We start from the raw sequence: 25968 nt of genomic DNA on the forward strand, positions 1-25968 counted from the left end.
AACCAATCTCATTTTAATGTGCAATTAGGAAAGGCACAAAAATTACCCACTTTTCTCTGTAAACTATAAAGGAAGTAAAATGGGTTTTGTAGACATTAGCAGATAGTGACTGCTAGGGTTGCTGTTCAGCCTAAGGTAAATTTTGGTAGCTTACAGTGTATATAAGTAAAATTGGATAAGACTGGAATGAGTCAGCAAAGAGCAGCAGAAAATATGTTTTGAATGTACCAGTCAAGAAAAATGCAGGCTCACCCAGCTCACCAAGTCCCTCTTGGGGACTTGGCCACAATGGCGTCCCAGGGTGGCAGCTTCCAAGGAAGACATGGCTTGGCAATCCCAGAGGCTTTCAGCAGGAGTATGGGTTGAGCCCCAGAAGATGTGGTAGGGCAAAACCAAAGGCTTCCTGCAGTCTAAGTCATGCTGCACAAACTGTATTGCAATTGTGCAGTAGTGCCCAGATGACACAACCGTGACAGGAACTTCTGGCATGGCCAGTAGATCACCCAATGCCTGTATTTGTCTCATTTTGTGTCTCTCTGAGTGAGTGTTTCCCCCTGAGCTGGGCATGCCTTTTCCATATGCTTCAGTTGGGTACTGTAAATAAAATTAAGTGGATTATATTGTGTTTGGCTTACTTTTTTCTTTTTTGTGTAAAACCAACATTACCCTAGAGCCTACGGACCGACTAGAAAGCATTCCAGATGACCCTAATGTGCCTTTGAAGACACTGTCAGTTTAAAGAGGAGGGGGAAGAGAAAGAGAGAACAGTTAGAAATAAATGAATGGAGAATTTGGAACTCAGTCCAAATATTACCATACTGAATGTCCTCAGACTTGATAAATTCAATAAAAATGGGTGATTTAAAGCAACACAGACACTGAGGAGCTGTTCTCTTGCAATACACCATCTGCTAAGCTGCTGTGGGGAAAAAAGAAGTTACACCATCTGAAAAAATGCTTTCAGTTCAAAAGTGTTAGTAAGCTTAACAGTGCTGAGGCAAAACCTTCAGTGCTGAGAATCACCTCTCTATTGTTAAATTGCAAGAATGGTCCATGGATGGGTTTCAGTCCAGGCCGAGTAGCTTTCCCATCCCAGTCCAAGTTGTGGCTGGAATGACCATTGCCAGCAGGCCTTTTTTCTATGCTGTGCTATCAAATCTAAGGAATTTCTTAATGATGGGCCATTCTCTTCCTCATTTTCTGGGCATGTTTATTTCATTACTGTGGATAGAAATGATGTGTGTGTCCTAAACATAAACTGTCACCTTTAGTAGCAGTGATTGTCTAAAAAACTACTGTCTATTGTTATCATTATTACTGTGTATATTTACAATTACTTTGCTCCTTTTCCTTAATTAAGCCTAACTTCAGATTTGGTCATAATGCCTGTGTAGTATTGGCCACAAAAATCCACCTTTAAACTGTTTTGATAAAATATATTTTTCCCCAACATTCACCAAGGACAGTAAAAGCTACAATATTCTTGAAACCTCAAGCATCTTTGATGGTAGCAAACTAACCTAGATCCAGTGGCAATTGGTTAGGTATTGCCTTAAGGTGCTGTTCTGCATTTGAGTCAGTTAAACTTTCAAGAAGCTGCAGGAAAAATACATTGATTCAGTCCCACTCTGAATCAATGTACTCTTACTGAGTAAGAAGCACCTTTTTTTTTTTTTAGTAAAATAAATTTATAATCATGGCAAGTTTTCCCCTGGAGTGGTATCCCCAAAGTAATGGAATCCCTACAGTAAACCAATAACTGTTTCCGTACAGAGTAGAGATGTTAGTCTATAAGGTTTGAGAACTTTTGAGTGTGGTATCTGAAGATGTTTTTCTTTTTTTAAGAGATGAGAGATTTTTATGAAAGGGAAGAATGCTTATAACTATGAATATTCAAATCAAATACTGTAAAAGCTTCATTACAGAAAATGCCACTACAGCTTCTGGTAAAGAAACAAGAAAGCAAGGAAAAAACTCCGTGCCTTTCACATAAAATCAGTAGTGATAGCAAGGCCTCTAGGCTTCCCAAATTCTTATAGATTTTCACCAGAGTACTAGAAATGTTTGTGATGTTGTTTTCAAGTTCTGTCTGAGATGTCAGAATAGCACAATGTTGAAAAGATATCCAAAGCCCCTCTTTCACGGCAAAAAATCCATGACAACCAATTGTTCCAGCTACTAGGATTATGGTGCTCCTTTTGAGTATGTCTGTCACTGCACAGAACTATGCATATACTTTCTCTCTCACATACATAAAAATACACTCCAGGCATTCACAACTTATTTGCAAATTATAATTTTAAGTGACCCAAAAGTGAACTTGAATCTACTCTGAATCAAGTCAGAGACTAATGCCTGAAACAAACCAAAACAGATGATTAACCATGTTGCATGGTGGGTGAGCAACGGGCTCACAGATTGGGCACAAAATGTTGAAGCAAATGGGGCAACATAACCACTAGTGGGGTTATGCAGGGCTCCATCCTTGGCCCAGTTCTCTTCAACAATTTCATTAATTACTTGGATGCAGGACTCAAAAAAATACTAAACTTGTTCCAACAACAATTTTGGAGGACAGAGACAACCTGCAGAGAGACCTTGGTGAATTAGAGAGACGGGCAGTTGCCAACCATATGAGATTTACCAAGGGCAAATGCTGGTTTCTGCATCTGGGACATGAGTCAGCAGTGCTCTGGCAGCCAGCAGAGCCGGTTGTGTTGGGGATTTATAAGGCACAGCATCGCCAGCCAGGCAGGGGAGGGGATGGGGGGGTTGTCCTGCTCTGCTCTGCACTGGGGCACTCTCACCTCTGGTTGGGTAGCAGGAAACGTTTTTCACTGAAAGGGTGATTGGGCACTGGAAAAGCTCCAGAGGGAAGTGGTCACAGCACCAAGCCTGACAGAGTTCAAGAAGCATTTGGACAACTCTCAGGTGTGATTTTTGCAGTGTCCTGCATAGGGCCAGGAGTTGGACCTAATGCTCCTGATCCTGATACCAACTCAGCATGTTCTATGATTCTAAGAAAAACCCCAGGAAATAAAAAAGAAAATCAACTACTTCCAAAAAAATAAAGGAGTGACCAATAATGGTCCCTTTAAGTCCCCAATGTCCTTTAATATTGCCATTTCTTTCTTTCAGTAATTTATGCAGATGGTGCTTTGCTATGTTTTATTCCCATTGTACTATTTTTTTATCCTCCTATGCAAGCTGGCAAGTAAGGAGTCTTAGATCTCCTCAGCTCTTTATTAAGAGTATCAGGGTATTTTAAAAGAAAATTTCCAAAAATAGAACATTTTTCAAAGTTTGTAATTCAAAAGACAGAGTTAATTTATAGTATTATTGTTTCTCTTAGGATTCTGCAGACCTTACTATCTCCAAATTTAAAATGCAAATACCTTTGGTAATATTAATTTGTCTATGCACTGTGCCTGTGTCTCACAGGATGGGCTTGAATGGTTAAGACCCAATAAGAAAACAGGTAAGTTATCTGATCTGGAAAATACACAGAAATAAAAAATTAGGAAAGCTGACTAATGTAAGGGAAAAAAAAATTAACCTATTCATGGCTGAAGAAGGAAGATTATAAACCAAGTTATACTGAGTGTGCTGAAGCATTAGATCTGGCTGTGGATTACAGAGCAGGTGTGGAACCGTCATCCTTAAAGAATTTCAAAACTTACTTAGCAACCTGATCTAGATCTATCTCTGCTTTGAAGAACTCATTGTCATGTATAACTTCTAAAAAATACATTCCAGCCTAAATTATCCAGTAGTAAAAATGTTTGGAAGATATCAGCAGAGATGTCCCTTTGAATATTTTGAAATCTGGCTATAAAAAGTAATAATTTCTGTAAAAACAAACAGCAATAACAACAAAAGTAATCCAAACACAACAGTATTATTAGAAAATAAAATATATTTTTCCCTGTCAATTTGTCACATAGAGTAAAATATGAACAACTTGTCAAAACTAAATTATCATTTTTGACATCCAGTGACAATTCCCCTAAGACACAGAATATATCTTTAAAGTTTATGACATTATTTTCCTATACTTTCCTCCTGTCACTAGGGCACCAAATATAACATCAGTCATAGAAACAGCATACTCAGCCCTGGGAAAGAACAGAAGTGTCCAAGAATTTGACAGATTCATTAACATTAGCACCCATTGTCAACATATGTTTTTGGGGTTAGTGTGTATAAAAAGTCTCAGTTGAAATTTTTCCACAACAAGTTAATAGCAGTTATTGTAACTGAGTGTTTAATTAATAAAATAATCTATTTTTAAAATTTCTCACAATGTAAAATAAACTAATTCATGATGCTTATTTCTGTTCGTTCTATGTAAGCAACTTTGATTTAGTTTTCGTTCAAATTCTTTGATAATGTTACCTGAGCAGGAAAAAAAAAAAAAAAAGTAGGGCTTAGAATAAAGGCTTAAAGGCACAGGACTTACATCTGGCATAAAGTAGACAATAGGGGATACTGGCCCATAAAGCCAGCCCAAGACACACGAATACAAAAAATTGTTTTGTCATTATAATTTGCAATCAATAAATTGTCAGTATGACCCTACATTTTTCATCCTATAGTGTTCAGTTTAAGTTTTCATTTGCTACATTAGCACGTAGTAAATCTGACTTACATTAGCACATCACAGAGACCTTTCAAGCTGAAATCAAACTAGCAATTGTGGGTACCTGATTATGAGAAGTTGTTGATGTTACAATCAGGGGAAGGCACTGTCCTGTTGCACAGAGTGGATGGATTTTAGCACCATATGAGCATGTCTAAGTCACTATTCCATACCACTCACCTCATTGTCAAGGTGTCACCTAAGCTGAGGGGATGAACACCTTTTTATGGGTAAAACACCTTCCATTTTTGTATACTTTCCTTATTGATATCATTGCTGTTACTGTGCATTTCTTATACCATTGCTTTTTTCTTTTAGGAAATCATTATCTCAATCCATAGTCTCTGACTTAGTCCCTTTTTTACCAGAAGGGGTGGGGAGAAGTGGAGTTGCTTATTTGAAGCAGCTGATGTTAAACCACCACAAGCACACAGCAAAATTTGTTGGAGAAAACCAGAAGAAAATGTACTTTCTTTTCTGTGAAGGATCCATTAAAAACTTTACTAAAATAATACTAAGAAGAAAAAAGTGAGCTCAGGAGTAAACTTATGTACACCAGTCAGTCAGAATTTATGGCTTAATCCTAAATATCCCTGTGGAGCTTGAATCTCTCATGTGCTTCTCTAGAGAACACTCTTCAAAGGGATGGTGATAAAATTAAACTGCAAACTGAAAATGTCTGGCAAAAAAACTTAAATGAGGAAAACAGTCTTTCCCTGGGATTTTCTCTTCCTGAGTATTCCTGAAAGTATTTCAGGTTGTGGTTTGACAGCTGGTGGGTAAAGTTCAGATCAGAGAGGCATTGTCACAAAGACCAACAGTATTTTCTACTTTTTCTAGTTCCTTCTCATCAATGCAGAAAAGATTTTGTATCTCCCCACTACTTTAAGCACTTCCCCCTTAATGAGGTTAAGAAAGACCTTGCAGACATTAAATGCACCTCCTAGAATACCCAGCAATTTAGAAAAGAAAACACATTATTCTTTCTCAGTGTTTTGTATTTTGTTGGGATCTCCACTAACAGAGAATGTCTTCTTCCATGTTCACATTAACGTATTAATTTAGGTCTCGACTTAAATTGTAACTCAGGGTATTCTACAGCCTACATTTTGACTCACATTTTCTGTGAGTCAAAGGTGGGTTTTTTTGATTAAAAACTTGAAGTTAGAATTTTAACCGTGGTATCAAAGGCTATTAGAAATCACACATCCAACATTTTGGCCTTTTCTTTTATATTATACTAAGGAGGAAAAAGGAACCAGAACTGGAGCACTGAAAGCATCTCATCCTCATGCCATGGGCATAAGAAAGTAAAATACAAAAGCCAAAGCTGTATTTTAAAAACTTAAACTAATTCTCCCTTGTGATGGGTGTCCATATTGCCGAACCCTGATCCAAAATTACAATTTTCCCTTTGGAGACTTGTCAACTTCAGTTAGATTATCCTTCTCTAGATGGTGAGCTACCAACAGAGGTTTTCTCCTCCTCTTCATAAGCAAAACAAAGGTGCTCTGATTCCAGAATTCTCTTTTCATGGACAGAGAGGTGTTCCCTGGTGACAATGAACAGCTTTTATTTATTCATTGTTCTGGCATATAAATTCAGGACAAACAGGCAGAATAAAGAAAAACAGGCATTTTTTTACTCTTCCATCTCTCCACAAAATCTACCTTCCTGGAAACCTGTCCACGATGAGTGGTGTAACAAACATTAGGAAAGATGACTGAATTTATGTAAATATTATCAAAAATCTAAGTGAAATAGCTAAGAGCAAGAGTTCAGGTGACTTTTTCCCTGATTTTCAGCTCATACATACATCATGATTAGTTAAAATTGGCTAGAGTACCCTGCATATCACCTGTACACAAAGCTGTTGCTAAGAGTAGAAATCATCTGCTCACAGGACAAGCAGAATATACAGTGATATGTGGACATTTGAAATTGGAAATTAGTTCAAGAATTATATGGATTGTGTGATCAAAACCAGGTAGATATAGAAAGGTCTAAACAGATTAGTGGACTGCTGTTACCTAACAAACCAACCAAGCAAACAAATAAAAAAAATTAAAAAAAAAAAAAGCAAAAAAAAAACCAAAAACAACAACAACAAAAAAAACCCACACCATAGTGAACCAAAATCTTTAAAATTTTATTGAAACTTACTTGGTATTTTCCAGTATAAAAATTCTTCTGTTTCTTTCTTTTCTGTAGAATAACTCCTCCAAAATGAAGGCCACAATATTTTCCACTAATCATTTTCACTGAATCCATGGAATCAGATTCACTAATTGCTGAGTGTAGTCCAGGATAATGACACAGGGAGAAAATTAGTGTAATTTTGAAGGCTGTTACTTCAGTTACTCTGTTCATGTTATTGTCTTTGATTTCCATTATTTGATGTTGCCACATATGTTCTCCTTGTACAGCATGAAGATCTTCAGCATCACTGCAAAATCTATTAGCTTGTTCACAAACAAGGATTCTTAGTTGATAAAGTGTAATGAAATCTAGTCTGACACAATTACTAAGGCAGCTGAACCAGCTTAGGATCAGCCAGAGAAAATCCAGGTTATATGAAAGAAATGGGAGGGGAGGGTGGCAGGGTAATCTTAAACTCTAAGTACTTCACATAAGAAAATATAGATAGAACATTGCTTGGAGTTCAAAGATAAATAGTTTTCTGAATTGATGACAGAGGTCAAAAAAGAAGAAGCATCGCTTTTTATTCTGCTGCTATTCAATTAACAAAGTATTAATACTCATAAGTAACACAATCTTTAAAAACTTGGTTCTGATTCACATTTTCATTCAAAACATGGATTACAGAAAGCAGTGGTTTTAAGGTGCAAAGATAAACTTTGATAATATTCAAGTTTAAAGTAGTCTACAAATTTAGGCAAAAAAAGATCTGCCGGGAAATTTTGTGTAACAAAAACTATGATAATAATATAATTATTTTCCAAAGTAGTAAGACAAGGACAATAAACTTAGACTTTAATGCTGAAAGTAAGCAATGGCTAGTTTAGATGTTGGTTCAGAATGTGAGGGACAGACCAAGAGAGGATCTCTTGGCAGTTTAATGGCTTGGAAACATCAGAATATTGAAAGTGGTAACCATTTGCTGGTGAGTTGCTGTTCTGAGGTGAACAGAGTTCATTTGAAGCTTTCACATATTTTACTTAATAGAATTTACATTTTCTTACTTATGTGTAATGTGTCTCTTCTTTTATTGATTTCTTTTCTAAAATTCTGTAAATCCACATGCACCCCAATTCAGCTGCTATTGCATCATTACTATTTCTGATATATGCCATTCTTCAATGAAGTCAGCTGTGTACTTAATATTTTCTGTTAATGTAATATTTTATGAAAGTTGTGATAAATCAAGTTAAGGAATCAACTAATATTTTTTCACCATTAAAAAACAAATAGAGAAGAGTCTTTTAAAAGTAGTATAGAAATTATTATGCCTCTGGAAAGAGAAGCATGTATGTAGTTTTAGTCAGTTCCTGGAACTGTCACATGCAGTTGTATATGCTAAAGAGTTTGGAAGACCAAAGGGCGAAACTGATAGGGTAGACAGATGAGACTGCACTGGTAACAGGATATAGAAACTTCATGTCATTACTACAGATCGGGAAATTATTATAGGTAATAGCTAAAGAAAAGGTTACTTTATGCCTACCATCAAATGGAAATGGAAATTTGTTGGGTAAATTGGAATTTGTACTGATCGTTAGAGAAGAACATCACTCTTACTCAAAGGAAGTTACATAGAATAGGGAAGTGTAGAAATTTACTCCTAAATTGATTTGTATCTTTAATTCATCAGCACAGGTAAGGACTTCCAAGGGGCTTAAGAAAAAGTTTTACAACAATAATACCATCTAGAAAACTGTATTATGGATGCAGCCACACAGCTGCAAAACCCCTTGCTCAGATCATTGTTGCATCTCATGAAATGTCTTGTACTTAAGATAAACATTCCTTTACAAGAAAACAGCAGGAAATTAGTGGAGCTCAAAAAAAGGAAGCACTCTGATGTGAAACAAAAAGTCATATCTTCTTTACATTTTTGGCCATTTCTTCTTCCTCAAATTAATTTATTCTTTCTTATTTTACATATCTGAGAAATCTCTCTGTAAGCATGAATGTGCTCAAAGGAAAAATTAAAAGAAACCCATTAAGAACAAAACAAAACAGGCAATTAGTGCTGAAGCTTTAAAATGTCCACCTCTCTGTCAATGTGTTTGCCCATAATTATTAAAATTCAGCAGTAATTTCCTCATGTGAAAAACCATTATTAATATAGACAGACTGCAATGCGGCATTCCTTTTCTTTTCAACAGAGTTTTTTCTGAGTATTTTACTGACTGTATCATGTTTAGAAGTCAGGGAAGAAAGTAAAAGAATCATGGTAGAAAGTTTCCCCCTGCAGAGGACAAGGGCTGCCTATGTAGTCCCCATATATACAGAATATTTATCAGAGGATGCTCATAATGGTGAAACAAAAAAATAAAAAGGAAATGTTTAAATGCTGGACCTAACTTTCTTCAGCAAGGAGTACTTTATCCTTCTTTTATCATTTACCTGTTATCTGTGTATCCAACTATGTATATTCTCTTTAAAAGAGTTATGTTCTGTTCCATATTATTCAAGAGTTGGCCAATGACCACAAGCCATAGCAGAGCATGAGTATCTGAAGGGATGATGTCAAAAGGATGGAGCCAGGCTTTTCTTGGTGGTACCAAGCCATAAGAGGCAACAGGCAGAAAATGATGCACAGGAATTTCCCCCTGAATTTGAGGAAGGCCGTTTTTACTGTATGGGTGACAGAGCACTGGAATAGATTGCCCAAAGAGGTTGTGGATTGTCCCTCAATGGAGGTATAAAGAATGCCTGGACACAACCTTGTCCCATGTGCTCCAGGATGACCCCACTTGAGCCAGAAGGTTAGACCAGACGACCCACTGTGTTCCATTACAACCTCTTCCATTCTGTTATTCTGTGGAGAACAAAGCAGGGGATGCATTAGAGCTGAGAAATTTTACAGAGATATTTTCCTAAACCACAGTGAACTGTGGGAAAGAAGAACTTTCTGAGAATTGCTGTCTTTCATTAGGGCACCAAATTGTGTTATAAGAGCATCAACTGTTTCAAATTCCTGACAGGAATAAAAATTACTGGTTTTATTGAAGTCTTGTCTTATAGGCAGACTACAAGAAAGAATTGTCCCTAAAACTCAGTGCCTTGTAATACCCAGAATGTGAAACAATAATAGAGCTGAACTAGGTTTTCTGATCCCCTCCAAAATCTAATATACAATGAGGAAATGTGCCTAGACGCCTTTGTTTCCGTGAGTGTCATGAAAAACTGGTGTGATAAAACCTCCCTGTTGGTGATCCTTCTCTGCTCTTCTCTGAATTAATTGTGGCCAAATGCTGATAGAACTTCCTTCTGAACACTGAATCCCAAAAACAAAAACTGTACGTTTCTCTGTCTTTCCAAACCAGTATCTAACTTAGGACTGAGAATTTTTTGCACAAGCAACTCAGACAGTTGAATAGGAGAGATAAAAAAACACTGGGGTATCTGTCCTATACACGAGAAAGTCAAAATAATAAGTAATATATCCAGGATCTCTTAAAAATTTTGTTTATTTTAAAGGAATATTTTCCTCATTTTCTATACCTAGATATTTTTATTGGCAAAGCTGCACAAGAAACTAAAGAAAGTGGTATCCTGGTGTACATTCTATGGGATTATTAACATAATTCACTCCCAGATGTTAGATCCAGCTTTAAGGCTTTCTCAAAATTTCAGTTTTCTCTTTTGACTTTTTTCTTCTTCTGAGAACTAGTGAGTGAGCAGATTTAGAACTTTCTAGAATTTCACAAAATTGTAAACATACCACAGAGAACAGGGTAACACTAGGAACAAACTCATGGACTCTATCTTCTGGGAATGACTGAACAGCAAGATCCTCATTATCATTAACAAATCTGAGTTTGTGCCCCCAGAAATCAATGAATACATTGCTGAGCCAGTGAACTGTAAAAGCAATGAAGCATCTGTTGCAGTGGAAAGATTAAAGAAAATAACACCAAAAGAAATTTGTCCTGGATCTACCCAAAATGTTTCTTTGAAAATTAAATGCTTTTGATTTCCATTGAACTTTGATAAAATGAAAAACATATTTCAGAGTGAAAAAATCAAATAAATAATTTTTACATGTTTTGGTTTTCTATTCATTTAAACTTCTAAGTGGAAATATTTTTTCATCTCACTTTCAGAAACTATGCATCTTTCCTATTTCATTACTTCATACATTTCCATCTAGTGAGACTACGTCTACAAGTTGCTTGAATCACGAATCTCCACGATAACTATAGTTACAAGTGGGCATCAGCTGCTGACTGAGACACCCAGGTGTATATGCCTACATTTAAGAAGGTCTAACCTAGTTATTTACTCAGTTCATTGAAAGAGAAACTCGTTTACTGTACTCTACCAGGTGCCCATCTACCAACATGAATAAGAACAAATTATCCAAAAGTATCTTCCAGAAATTCTTGTGAATTTCTTAGGTACCATAAGACATTTGAAAGAGCACTAGATAACTCTGTGGAGCACTTGAATTAACCTTTAAATGTCTTCTTCTCAGTGAGTAGTGTTCTACATGACTCCATTGGCTGATTTACTGAGGTCTCCACTGACAGTATCAGGAACCTTGAAAACTAGCACATGTGCACACCTACACTTAGACACATAAATGTTGATGCCTGTCTGGAGATGACGTCTACTTTTACTGCCTGTTTGAAACTGCAGTCCAAGAAAAGAAAACAGCAACCATTGATTTTGCTGAAAATTCTGAAATTTTACATTTTTCATTATAAAATAAACTATGAAATATTTGTTTGCTTTTTCCACAAAAAGCAGTGTTTTCAACCTGAGATTGGGAGTCAGTTAAAGCACCTTATTCAAATAAAATTATTCATGTTAAAAATATAAGTATTTTTAATTCTTTATACTCTATCCTTGGGTGAATAGATAGAATTTCTGCCAAAAAATCATTTTTAAATGGAAGTAGAAAAAATACTGATATAAGAACAACATATCATAAATGGTCAATGAATGCATTGAAGATGGAAATTAAGGTAGAGGAAGTTCTATATAATAAAATGAAATTCAGATAATTTCAAGAGAATTTATTGTAGAAGTTTCTTCCCCATTTTTAAAACAGACTTTGATTAGATGATACATATATTTGTACCCTCATCATCCCTCTGCAAGGAGAAGGGAGCAGGGAGCATGCATGCTGGTTTCCAGGGGGAAAGTGGGGATTTGTGCATCCATGTGCACCTGTGTAAGCCACATGACCTGTGGAGGGGTTAGTGGATTTGAAATAGCCCCCCCCCTCCTTTTTTTTTTTTTTTTTATATATATAGAGGGGGGAGTTCAGAAACTTGTAGTTATAAATTAGCATTCTGTAAGTTTCTACTGCTGTGTTAAATCTGTTGTATAGCTGATATTAATCCTGAATGCACAGGTCACTGATTGCCAGTTAATTATGTGTCATTGATAAATCTATAAACCACTTCAATCCCAATTTGGTTTAAACTATGTGAAGTGAGCATTTTTTCCCTATGGCATAAGTCTGTAATAACGAGAACTTGACTTGTTGAACTGCAAGGTTCTTTCTAGAAAAAAAAAAAGGCAAGATTTTTTTTAATTTGTTTTTTCCCACAAAGAATCATTTAAAAATAATTTGGCAGTGGTAGTAAATAAGTAAATTACTTTCCTAGCTCAATCTGTCAGTCAGGGTCTAGAGTAACCTTTCCACACTTTGAGAACATTGAATTTTTTTGAAAGTAACTAGTAACTCTTACTTTGGACGATCCAGAAAAGAGGTAAATTCTCCTCAGAACCAGAATCCTAAGTTTATTCAGGGAAAGAAATGCAAGACCATCTGCTATTTTAGCTTCCAAACTGCAAACTAGGGAAAGAAGATTATTCATGAAAAAGGACAGAAAGTGTCACTTCATTTCCAAATGTAAGCAGAATATATAGGTAGAATATAGATAGATCCTAGACCACAGCTTTTCAATACCATGCTATAGAACTTTTTTCTACTGTTATAGCTTTCAGTATTTAAGGTCTTAAAAATCTATACAATGGGCTATTCATTTACTATGATTATTGTAAATTTTCTGCAGTACTATATCTAGCAACACTGTATATTTTACAATGTGTTAATTAAAGAGTTTTTTTAACTGTCAGGTTTTTCCTCCTGTTAAGTCAAAAGTAACAAATTCGACTGTGATTATTTTCTTCAATACGTGTACCTGAACTTGCTGCTGTAGAATCACTGTTGTGTTATACTAAAAGGCACTTTTATAGAGTACTGGTATTTGTGACCTTAAACTTCAGCAATGAAGACATTTGTTGATTCCAGAAGATCTCCATCATAGATAGGAAGCTTGGAAAGTCACTACAATCAAGCTCGTGTTCGTATGTTCATGTTAGAAATAAATGACATTTCAGAGATTTTTAAACCTTTGACATTCACTTTTCAAGACAGGGTTATATAAAATCTGGTAAAACAAGTTTTTATTTTATCCTCTGTAATTGAGGTTAAAAAAAATTATTTCTTTCTTCCTATAGGCTGCAGTTTCTCTGAATATTTTCTTGGGGAACACAAGCATGAAGTCACTGACACATGTGGAAACAGGACCCTCCTAGCACTTGCTCTAAAAGTTAAATGGATTAAATTTCCTTTATTGGAAGGTTATTTCATGGCAGATCCTAAATAGCAGATGTTCAATAAGTATCTGTTCTGTACAAGATTTTCCTTTAGCTTCCACCTGCTGCCTGTAACATGTTTGGAAGCGTGTTACATTTAGTTTGATGTAGAACATAGAACTCTGCCTGGGTCAAGAATCTGAAGAGAAAAAATTTGTTTGTGCCATAAAGAAATTACATTAGAAACGGTTCCTTTAAAGCATTTAAATCTTAAAGCAAAGTTGGAAAACATATGGGTAGAACTCCTGTATTAGTTTCTTCCTTCTTTTAATTGTGAATGATTTCTGATGCTTTATCCATGTTTGTCAGTCTAATTTGAAATGCTTTTCACTGACTTTTCTAGTGACATCTGGTTAACTTGCAGCACTGCCTTGCTTGTGTCTATGGTTCTGAAACAATCAGAATAATGGTAGAAAAATCTCTCTTCTTAAAATGATCATTCTTTAACATAATGTGTTGTATAATAGAACAAAAAATAAAAGAGTCAAATCTACATCATTATGGTATATGGTTACTAGATAAACCATGTCAGCTTCATAGTAAATATGATCCTTTTATCCCCTTTATTGTTTTGGGGTTGGGTTAGATTGGGTTGGAGGCTTTTTGGAGTTTTTGAGTTGTTTGGTTTTGGGGTTTTTTTTCCTTTTTTTGTTGTTATTTGTTTGCTGGTGTTTTTCCTTTTTCCTTTTGCTTTTTCTTTGCTGGGAAACCAGATTAAGCACATGGTTATTCCACTATATCAGAGTCAGTCTGTTATCTCCCCACTGAAGTTTCAAGTTAACTACAGCAATGTGAGCTTCCCACAGTTCTGAGTCTGGCCAACTTAGATCATAAGTTATAGATAATGACTTTTTTTTTTCTTACTATTGATCCTGTCTTTTGTTTTTGCATTATATAATCAGGTCAATTCTCAAATTCTTAAATAGACATAACTGAATATCTCCAATGAAGAGCCTCAAATTGTGCAACAGTTTTATCCATATCTTTAAATTCAACCTTAATTGTTTTAAATTAATTTAAAGTTTTAATTTTTTTAAGTTTTAAAATTTAATTTTTAATTAAGTTTTTTTCATTTTTTAAATTAAATTTGCATTTATAGAAACAGCTGAGAATCATATCATATTATCAGCTGTTCCAATATCTTTATACCTCAGACATCAGAACCCATCAGAATTTTAGCTATGGTCCAGTAGTTTGTGAGGATGTGGCTTCAGGTTTTCAAGTGATATGAAGATTTCAATGAGGATAATATTTTTATCAAGACTAGCTTAAAATTCTGTAATGAAGTGGCAAAAATAATGTCTGCACTACTTATTAGGAAATTTCTTCCAATAGGACATGTCTCACATTTCCTTTCTCTTCAAATCCCAATGGTTTGTTCTATTTACATGTATACCTAGTCTCCTTGGTATTTCCTTTAGAAACCTCAGGTTTAGATACTATGGACAGAGAGTAATGGGGTTTTTGGAAAAAAAAGGCAAAATCTCCCTCTGAAAACATCGCTGTACCATTCAAAGCCCTTACTTCCTCCTATAACAGAAATCAGATGTCATACTTTAACTTTGTAATATATATTCTAGGGTCTGCAACTGCCTCATGGTGTAGAAATGTCAGGATATTTTCATATGTATAGACACCCAGCATAGTTAACTGTCAGATTTTTCTTGCAGACTTTCTCTCCTCTTCTGTGTTCTGAGAGATTTCCACTCCTCCTTCCTTCCACACATGCATTTTTTCCTTCTTGTTCACAGACTTACTCTTAGAGTACCAAGGACATTCAAGACCCCATCTGCACTGTTCTGACCAATAGCCAGAGGGAACGAGCCATCAGCAACACTTGATACTTCCTTCTCTCCTCATGCTGACCCAAAACTCTGAGAGATTTCCTGCTCCTGCTCAAGAGCTATGAGGATCTGTAGTGAAATGTGGTGCTAATCATGCCTAGGTTGTTTCTCTATTTATATCCTTTTGTATACTTTGAGAGTACACTTTGCATTCACCACATACTCCAAAAACACTGAATGAGGCAATCTTTCACTGTTGCTATTTATTAGCCTAGTTTCCAAAGAAGCTATAGCTTATTCAGCTCAGTTTCTGAGTCTGTGAATGTATATGAGAAAGAAAAAGTGTTTCTCTAATAACTTCTGAACACCTAGTCTGATTTCAGCCAGACATGACAGAGCAGGTGAAATATAAAGACAATTTAAAGTATATAAGGTCTTAGTGAAAAATAAGTAGCTGATGTTGGAAAGACCTTATGACTCTCAGTAGTGGTCACAAAATGATTTCTACAGAGAAAGACTTAAATTAGATGCCAGAGGTTCTGTGACAAAAACCTTATTGGTGTTTTGATCACAGGCATAGCTTCCACTGAAGCACACAATTAACCAAGAGATATAAATCCATAATAAATCAGACTCCATCAGATCAATGCTTACAGAACTAGTAGCTGGCACTGAAAAAGCAGTCAAAATGACAGCCATGGGTCAGATCCCCATTTTCCTAATCAGTGTATAAATATCAAGCAGAAAGTCCTTTTTCAAGTTGGTTTTCTACATGCATAGCTCCTCATTAAGACTGACCCTTTAAACCACTTAGCCTTTTTCACCCACAGCAAGGACAGCTGTTTCAGTGAATCTGCACAAAATTGTCAAGTTAAACTAGTTTCTTACTAAACCATAAACAGCTCTAATCTTATAAAACTTTGATACAGTTGAGGTCACAGGTCAAACTTTGTCTTCCTTTCTGGCTGTGCAAAAAGTTTTAGTAGGTTTCATGGTTTCAAAACTTAAAGCCAAGGGGATCATTTTGTCATCAAGTCTGACCTCCTTCATAATAGGGACTTTGTTTCACTGTACTATCGTTTTAGTGAATTGATAACCTGTGCTGGGTCAAAGAAAACTTACACAGTCTTGCATTGTGCTATGCTTTGCAAAGAGGCAAGTGCCACAAGCTGCTCACTCACTTCCCCTCTTCAGAGGGACAAATAAGAATAGAAAACTCATGGGCTGAATTAAAAAGGGGAGATTTCTCACTGTCAGAGGCAACTCAGGCTCTATGTGGAGAGAATTAATTTAAAATATTACTACCACATTTTCTATAGCAGTCCTGTTCTAACTCATCCTTTCCCCACATCATTAAGAAGTAAAAAGAAAAATAAAAATAATTCCTTCTTGGGAGGTTATGCCCAGCTCCATGTCTGGAGCGGAAATCTTTGTCAAAATGGTTACTTTCAGAATGCATTCCTCCATTGTGCAAGACACTTTCTTCGAAAATAAGGGACAAAGAAACCGTAAATATTTTTTTGTCCTTTTCTTTGCACTCTTTTAAAATGAAGGCAGTATGATATAGTGACAAAGGGTTTTTTTATTGTCCTATTTACTTATTTCTGACTTTTCTCACAATAAAATAAACTACTGAAGTTTTTCCAGGACAAGCTGAAAAATCTGTTTTAAAGCTGACCTCTTTATTTTGTAAAAATGTTCAGTCCTAACTGAATAGGATTTAGTCTCAGTTGTGAAATCATACCAAAATCACAAAATCTGGAGATATTTCCCACAAAGATCCATCTCTTTAGGAAGTACTAACAAGGTTGTTCCTTCCCATTCCCCATCTACAGCATCTTTGAGATTGTCATTAAGTTGGATAGAGTAGGAGAGCAGTTTCAGAATGTTAAGCACCAGCTACTCTTACTGTCATAGGTGCAGTTGATTCACATTTTCAATAATTCAGTTCCTCTTACTCACATCCCCCCAAATACTGGGAAGAAAGGAAATGAAGGACAAGCAAAGAATTTTTTGCTAAGGTTCTCTCAGGCCACCTGCATTTACTGATACCTACCCTACTGCAGAATCATTGTTGCCTTTTTGTGGCTTATATATAGCACCGCATTTACTCTGGCAATATTTCTATGAGAAAGGAAAATGTTGCTTCTCCTTACATTCAAATGGAGAGCTGATAGTGAGTGAAAGTAAGTGACTTGAACCCTTATCTCCAGAGTTCTTGTTATGTTCTTGGATGCAATCATCTGTTACATTTTTCACCTGCTAGCAAGTGGAAAATAACAACTCCCTCAACTCTGATTCTCAACCAGAATTATTCACCCTTCACAGAAATGCACAGCAGGCTCAACCAACCAAACCCCTACTGACACAGAGAGAAAGTTGCTGTTTTTCCTTTCTTATCACTCTCTGCACTCAAAAACAGAAACAGCATAAAGCCCATACTTCTAAAGCAGGTGAGAACAGAGTAAGAGTAACAGAAACATTAATTATTGTCTACATACTTAGGGTAACTAACAGGTATTATGCAAAACATTGTTTCCATATATCAAAGGCCAAATCGGTACCATATTTTAAGATAAGTGTAAATATAAATCAGATTTATATTTGTACTTGTGGTGATATATAAGGAAAAAGATTCCTCATGTTTTATGCCAAGGAAAGTTTGATAGATGAACAGATGGATAAAATAGTGTTCTGTGTCTCTTGTCAGCTGTATCTTATTATCAGAATGGTACTGCATAATTGAATAAACAGATTAATATGTTTTTGTTGTTGTTGTTGTCTTATAAATGGTAAATGTCTTACAAATGTCCAACTGTGCAACAAAACTGACGTGTTTTTCTTTGTACCAAATATTCCAGAGACATTGTTCTTAATTCCTAAATCCCCATGGACAGATAGACTTTGCATTACTGGAGACTGTAACCATCTACCACACTGGGTGGTAAATGATATGTGGACATCACATATACATCAAAATCATTTTATCACCCTGAGCTGGTTTATGTATGCCTGACAGGCAATTATTCAGTTGTGTTCAGGTTTTCTGATAAGAGGCTGGTTCTGAATGACTTAATTAACATAATTATTTATACAAATTTTAAAAATATCACTGCAATCAAGAAGGTACACAGTCTGTACATTTGGTATTCATGCAGTCTTGGAAAGTGTTGATTAAACAACATGAATTTATTTCTGAATTTATAAAGGAAGGAGGCTAAACTTCAAGTTAACCCACAAAGATGTCACTTGTATCCAAGTGTCGAGCAGTTCTTTGACAATAATGAACATTTTTAATAAACATAATTTCAGCACAAATGTGTAGAAGAAGAACAAACAAGTGGTTAGAGTACTAGATTAGGTCATGCATGCTTCAACTCCCATCCACAGTGTTCTCAAAGAATCTCACTTATGGCTAGATGCACAAATCATTTCAGTTTTCCCACGTGTCCTGGGTAGCCACCCAGCTGCCAGAAAATCAGAGCATTAAACTCCAGTTCTTCCAGTAAGCAGCACTCAAAGGTAAGACAGAACACATTCCAAGGGAAAGGAGGATAAGCAAAGAAAATGCCTCCAATTGTTGTCCTTCCCTTCTTTAATTCCAGGTGCTTTCACCTGCTTGCTTCCATCTCTAAATGTTTGGTCTGGCAACCATATGAAGTGTTCTGCAATTACTGAGTTAACAGAATGAGAGACAAGCAGATCTGAAAGCATATGGCATGTGGGGAAAGGGAGGATGACACAGAAAGAAATACAATTTACTCCAAATATGCGTATAGTGTCCTTAGAGATCATCTAGGACATCCTACTTAGACTTCAGATGCTTTTGCAGTATGAAAAGTCTCTTGTCTAACCTACAAGATCTTTTGTGTGCTAAAGCAGTTTCTCCACATGCCAGTGTAGTACCCAGAGCCCAGAGAGCAGCCTGACCAATGTGTCACTAAGGATGCACAGGCAGCAGTCCAGACTGTTCCAAGCAAGTCAAGATAGGGACCTAAGGTGAAAAAGTGCCTTACTTCACAGAGTTTTAAAGTACCAACAATCCAAAGTAATGACAGAAAATGTAATATTAGAGAAACTTTCAGGCAGAAGTAAATGCACTGAACTTCACATCTCATTGTTCCTATCTACACTAAATAGTAACTGAATTGCATTAAAATTTAGGAAAAAATGCATTTTATAATATTACTTTGGAATACTGTCAAGCCATTGGAGGAAAAGACAACTGAATGTTGAAGTTGAGAATATTCAAAGAATCAGAAGAAACAACATGATTAGCTGTAAGAGACAGTTTATAATTTATTGACAATTCCATCATATCACATTCACAAACTGAATACTAACATGTGAGATGTGCTGATTGCAGACATTCTCTTGAAGACACTACTTTGAAGTGTACTTCAGACAAAGTCTAGATTTAGAAATTGTATATAAAAATTTAGTCACAAGAAATGAAAACTCTGTCTCGTGTTAAAAAACTGTCGATGGAACTAAAATCTACTGAAGACAAGAATCCAGGCAGAACACACACAACTAAGAGTTATAGTATAAGAGGTATTTCTTTCTTAGATGAGACTTAAAAGGACAGGGTTAATAAAAAATATTTTAGTAAATTTATATTTTAAAAGAAAATATGTTTTAAAGATTGACAGTCTGTGAAAAGATTGACCCTCTTACTCCATTACCCTTTTCATCAGCCTTGAAGTTTGTGTCACTGTTCTGCAAATCAGATCAACTCTGCAGTTTTTCTGAAAATTAATCTGCAGGGTAGGAAGAAATTATTTTTAATCAAATATGTGAGGTAACCTAACTGACAATGTGTTATGTAAATGCAAGGGACCTGGTTCAGGAGAGCCTACAGGACCATGTGAGATCAGGGAGAGGGAAGGGAGGGCAGAGAAAATGACCCTACAGTACCAGCACTATCGGTCATGAAACGACTCCTTAAATTCCTTCCCAGACCTGTGTGTCAGTCAGTGGATGAAGGACCATAGAACTATGTGGTACTCCAGTGTTCTGATTATAAGGAATTCATACTTGAATAAAAAGGTGAAAAAATTGTCTTTGAGTCAGCCACAAAATTAATTTAGTCTCCTGTTTTGTCTATGATGGAAACCATTAGCAGTGCTTAAGAAAGGAAGACAAGAAGAAACAGGAAAAGGATAAGTGATGCTCCCCTGCAACACAGTTTTACTTTCTGTAAATTGTGATTGCAGTTGGATCACTATATTTAACAATCTCAAACAGAAAAAGTTATTTCTCTTGAACTTGTCTTATTTATTCCAATTAGTATTATTGGTAGCCAAAATATATTGTAGCAATGAGCTTCATTATTCAATTGTGTCTTGTATAAAAGAAATATTCTTTTTTTTTCTTTAAAACCCACTGGAGGTCGATTTAAAAAGATGGCTTACTTCTAGTACAAGAAAGAGTATAAGGGGCAAACATCTTTCCCTTCTTCATGCTCTTCTTGGGTTATATTAAATTGGATAAGGAACTAGTTAGATTCAACATTAATTGACTTCCAGTTAAAACAATTAATTATTACACCTTAAAATTAAAAATTTAAAATTTTTAATCTGCCATCTAATCCCATAAGATTGTTTCCACAAAACCACAATATGTAACAGAATACTTGCATTGAAGTGTCGCCTGTGCTGCTCTGCTAAGACCAATGTGGCTTTCATTAGGCTCAGCCAACACCATCAAAGCCTCTTAAGCAAATGGATTCCATGCTATCTAAATACTTTTCATTAAAATAGCCCTATTAATCAAGATTTATTTTAATGAAACAAGGTCAGACAGCACAACCCAAGAACACGGGTGATTTGCTGTTACATAATCCACTAGACTCAAAAATCTGCTGTGAGGGAGCTGTGGCCAAAGGGGCAACTCCAAGGAGCATACTACAAATGAACCCAGAGGAAGTTATCCTAACTCAATTAGTCTTCAACTTCAAAATTGGCTGTAAAGACCTTCCTAAGAAATAGCTCCATTAACTGAAATCAATCATGTAACATTACTACGAGGCATTATAGGATTTAAAGTGGGAGACTTACCCAAGCAGGTAAAAGTGTTTGTAAAGCCTTTTCACCTGTGGGTTTGTTGTTTTCTAGGGCTCTCCTAATGCACCAACAGCTTGCAAAAACTATTTATTGCCACTCAAGCAAGTCAATATGGTAGTTAAGAAATGTATGAGTATCACCTGGTCAGCTTCATTGTCTTTACTATGGGTTTCCTCTTATGTAACCCCTGCAAAAGCGATATGTGCATATCCAGCAAACGTTATATGAAATGTTCATCATTTCCTTGTATTTTGGAGGTAGCAAACCTGCTCATGTGATTGTAAGAACCCCTGTAATGAGTTATTTTGAGACTCCAGGGGAGTGTTGGACTCATGAATTCTGACGGGTTCCTTCCACCTCAGTATATTCTACAGTTCTATTGAATCTGTTATGGTTTTCTGCCTTTGGCAGTGGTTGACAAAATTTGGTCCTGTGTCCTACAGCATCAAATTCCATTGCATAAATAATCACCTTCTTTGACTATTTTTAACTGCCAATATATTGAAAAAAGTCACTAAAAAACTGATCCACATTCACACTTCTCATGCCACTCACAGTTTTCATAACTCTTAAAACACATCTTTTCTGGAAAGCACAGCTCTAACCAGCACAGCCCCCCTGAAGTGGAAGCATTTCTTCCTGCTGTCACCTTGTCTGTGTCTATTCCTGTCTCTCAGACAAGGTTTGGCATCCAGGTCTTTTACTGGATGATGAGGTTAAGCTGTTCAACTTCCAGAGAAAGCTCACAGATCCATTTGCTAACAGAGAATGGAATTCTCTGGCACCGGAGAAACTTATCACTCTCTAGCCAGCTGGCTACTTAGAAGCTTTGTGCTCCCCTTTTCACTCCTGCCCAACATAAATCTTCAGTCATGGGTAACTGTGAAATCTTTCCTTACATGAAAATGAGGAGGCAATGGACGAGCCTTGGAGGAAGGCATTCCACTTGGTTACAGCCAAAAGACAGCTGAGAATGTGGAATGAGTTGATAAGTTAATATTAATTTTTCAATTGGATTGGCATTAAACACATTTTCCAGGTTCAGACTTTATATTACTTTACTTTGCTGGTTTTTTTTCCTTTTCCCTGAAATAATTTTTCTTTCACTGTTCTCTTTATTTTCATCACAGTTTTTCAAATAGTTTGATGTGGCTTAGAAAGGCAAACTGAAATCTGTAGTGTAGCAAAGACTTGTTTGTATACTGACTTAATAAGTGTTTACATGACATGTGGATCTTAAGAAATAAAGATGTTAGTCTAACGGAATGAGACTGATTATTATTCTTATTATTTTTTGGGGGGTTTTTGTTGTTTTTTTTTTCAACAAAGAGAAAAAGCAGATATAGATCATTCAATACAATGTCTCTCTGAACTTTTTGTCCCCCAAAATGTTAAACTAATTGAAAACAAACAAGCAAAATATAAAACAGAATTATGAATAAGGAATTATTTTTAAAGCATACAATATTATATCAATTTATCTCACTGGAAAGAAAATGTATCACTGGATCACAATCCCCAGCATTACTATAAAATAAGAAAAAAATCATTTTTATTCATGTTTTTAACTATAAATGAAACTTCAAACATTTTTCTTCTCAGAAGAAAATATTTCCTTATTTCACTGCCTATTCATGATGTTATTAATTTAACAGTAAACAGCACCTTCCTATTTTAGTTAAAAACCAGGAAAAAAAAAGACTGTTTTGAGAACATTGGCCTGGAGAGCCCAATAAGATATAGGAACTGTATCAGCTGTCCCCAGAACTTACTCATTAAAACTTGGAATCAATGTCAGTGTTTCGATATCAAAGATTGCATCACTACAAAAATAAAGGGAATTGAGTGATAGTACCTTAAGGTAAATAATTATGATTCATTTCTAGCTTAATCTTTAATATGCAGTATCTGAAATGATTTGTAATGTAAGAGGCAGGTGGAAAATAGTCATGAAGGAAAAATCTTGAATATCAGTAGAATATACATAAAGCCATGTCCATGCATCAGGAACATGAAAGGAGAATAAAACCTTGAACATTATTAATTCCAAGCCTGGATTTCCATAAAATGATGACAGATTGCTGTTTAAAGCCACAATGTTCTCCAGCAGTGAAGGTGTCTTGGAGACCTGCTGTTTCTAACATTTCCAGGTTTTTGACAGCTGTGAGAGCATTTACTAAACTCATTAGTTTTACTAAGAGTTTTTAACACATCTAATGCCCAACTATTTTTAAAATGTAGCTTTTAGAGTGACCTTTAATCTCCCATGAGAAATTAGGAAATGGAGAAGTTATTGGAGGAGGAGATCCAACAAAATTACAATCACTACAAGTTTGAATTACACCATATAATTGAATCTATTCAGAAGCCAGAATTCAATGCAGTCAGCCAGAAGTATACCAAATGTGACATTCATTTTTTCTGCTTTATCAAGCTTAATTGATGTCTTAAAAACTAAATAAGAGTCATAAGCAGCCTTATGGTAGAAACCTCCAGAGATATTTCAAGTGGCTATTCATAAAGGCTGCAAATAATTCATAGATTTCACTGTCAGTTGATGGGGTGATGGAATAACTATGTTGCTTTTAAATACCACATGCCCTGGCATTAATTTCACCCCCATCCCTCCAGGTTTCCTATTGAGAGAGGGAACAGGCACAAAGCCATCTAGCTGGCATATCCGGAATTAGAGAAGCTCTTGACTTGTCAGTATCGTTCTGGACAGAAAGTTAACATGTCATGGCTAGCAAGCTAACACTAGTGACATTTCTTGGCATTGCCATACACAGTTTGTCATAATGCATAAGCATATATAAAAAAAAGCAAACATATTACAGAATTCAATAAAGGAGAATACATAGAAACTTAGTAACATGAGGAATGCTACAGACTAATGCTTCATGTCCCGCCTCTCTGATCATATCGAAAATGATGCAACAAGGCCCAAGCTACAGTGATACAAGGAACACCAAGGTGATCACAATGCAGTGTCAATGAATCTGAAATTTACCTCAAAAAAATGAGAAATATAGAATGATGTCCTGAGAAGTGTACTGAAAAGTGATTACCTACTTCTTTATTCTTTAATTATAATTTAATATCTGTATTGCAGAAAGTAGCTATGATGAGCAAATCTTGTTCTAAGAGTACTACTGGTGTACCAAAAGTACTAAGAGTATTGCAAGAGTATTACAAATATCTCTTGGATATTTGGTCGGAGCATTTCAAAGGATATATGGAAATGAGGTGACTAAATTTCATCTTTTCTGTCTCTCAAAATTTTCTGTCTTCTCCTGAAACCAATGCTTTCCTCGTGCCAAGAGGGGAGATGCAAGGTAAAGATATAAAACTTTCAGACAAACTAGAATTTATATTAGAGGGGTAAAAATATTTGTCTTTTTTCACAGGTTTCTAAGGCTCCATCTATATGGCTAAGAAGTCAGACAAGTTTCTGTAGTATTTATTGTGCTTTTTAAAGTGGACTCTAATTTCAGCATATTTGCTATCAATATCATTTTAATATCCAGAAGAGTCAAGATATCTGAAAATTACTTAAGTAGCAGTATATCCAAACTGGTGGGCAACAGAAGTGTTTACTGATGAGGATTGCTTTACATTTGAACTGTCTACAACTCACAGCAGTAAACCTGTCAGAGTTGAAGAAATGTTTGGGCAATGGTCTCAGGTACCTGGTGTGATTCGTGGGATGGTCTACAGGGCCAGGAGATGGACTTTGATGATCCTTGTGGGTCCTTTCCAACTCAGAATATTCTATGATTCTATGATTCTACATCACACATTCGCACACACGCACATACATACACATACACACACTTTTAGAAGAGACAATCTTATGTCAAAACAAACAGCAGAAACACCTTGACTTTTCCTTATCTTCTGCTGTTCTTTGGACCAAGGTATACATAAAACCCTTCCTAGCATAAACAATTCAGAGGACCTGGAATTACATTTCTGGAGAAATTTTTAATAACAAAAAGTAATGCATGCACTTCTGTTCCTTTGCAAATTGTACTGAAATTATCAAGCATAACAAGAGGCATAGGTAATCTAAAAGACCAGATAGGGCATGCTCAGTACAAGAGCCTAATTCCAAACAGCTTGCATACATGTAATAAAGACACATATGCTGCCAAGTTGTAGGGTTTTAAAAAAAAAGTATTTCTGAAATACATTTAGATCTCATAGCTTGTCATCCAAATAGATTTCAATCTAGATGTTTTTCATTAGTCAAAGATTCACAGAATCACAAAAGGATTAGAGTTAGATGAGACCACTGGAGGCTTTCTGCTTGAACTTCCTTTCTAAGCAGGGTCCCCTATGACATTTTATTAAGGATTGTGTCCAAATGGCTTTTGAATATCTCTAGGGAATGAGATTCAACCACCTCTCTGAGCAACCTCAGTGCTCAGTCACATCTGTAATGATGTTCTTCCTCATGTTCAGGTGGAATTTCCTGTGTTCCAGTTTCTGCCCATTGCATCTCACCCTATTGCTTGGCACCACTGAGAAAAGCCTGTATCCATCTTCTTGAAATTCTCCCTGCAGGCACTTGTACATATTCATAAAGACCCCTCTCAGTCTTCTCCAGGCTAAGCAGGCCCAAGCCTCTGTCTTTCCTCATAAGAGAGATGCTCCAGTACTCAAATCATTGTAACCC

The sequence above is a fragment of the Molothrus aeneus genome, chromosome 3 (assembly GCF_037042795.1).
Source record: "Molothrus aeneus isolate 106 chromosome 3, BPBGC_Maene_1.0, whole genome shotgun sequence".
NCBI lineage: Eukaryota > Metazoa > Chordata > Aves > Passeriformes > Icteridae > Molothrus > Molothrus aeneus.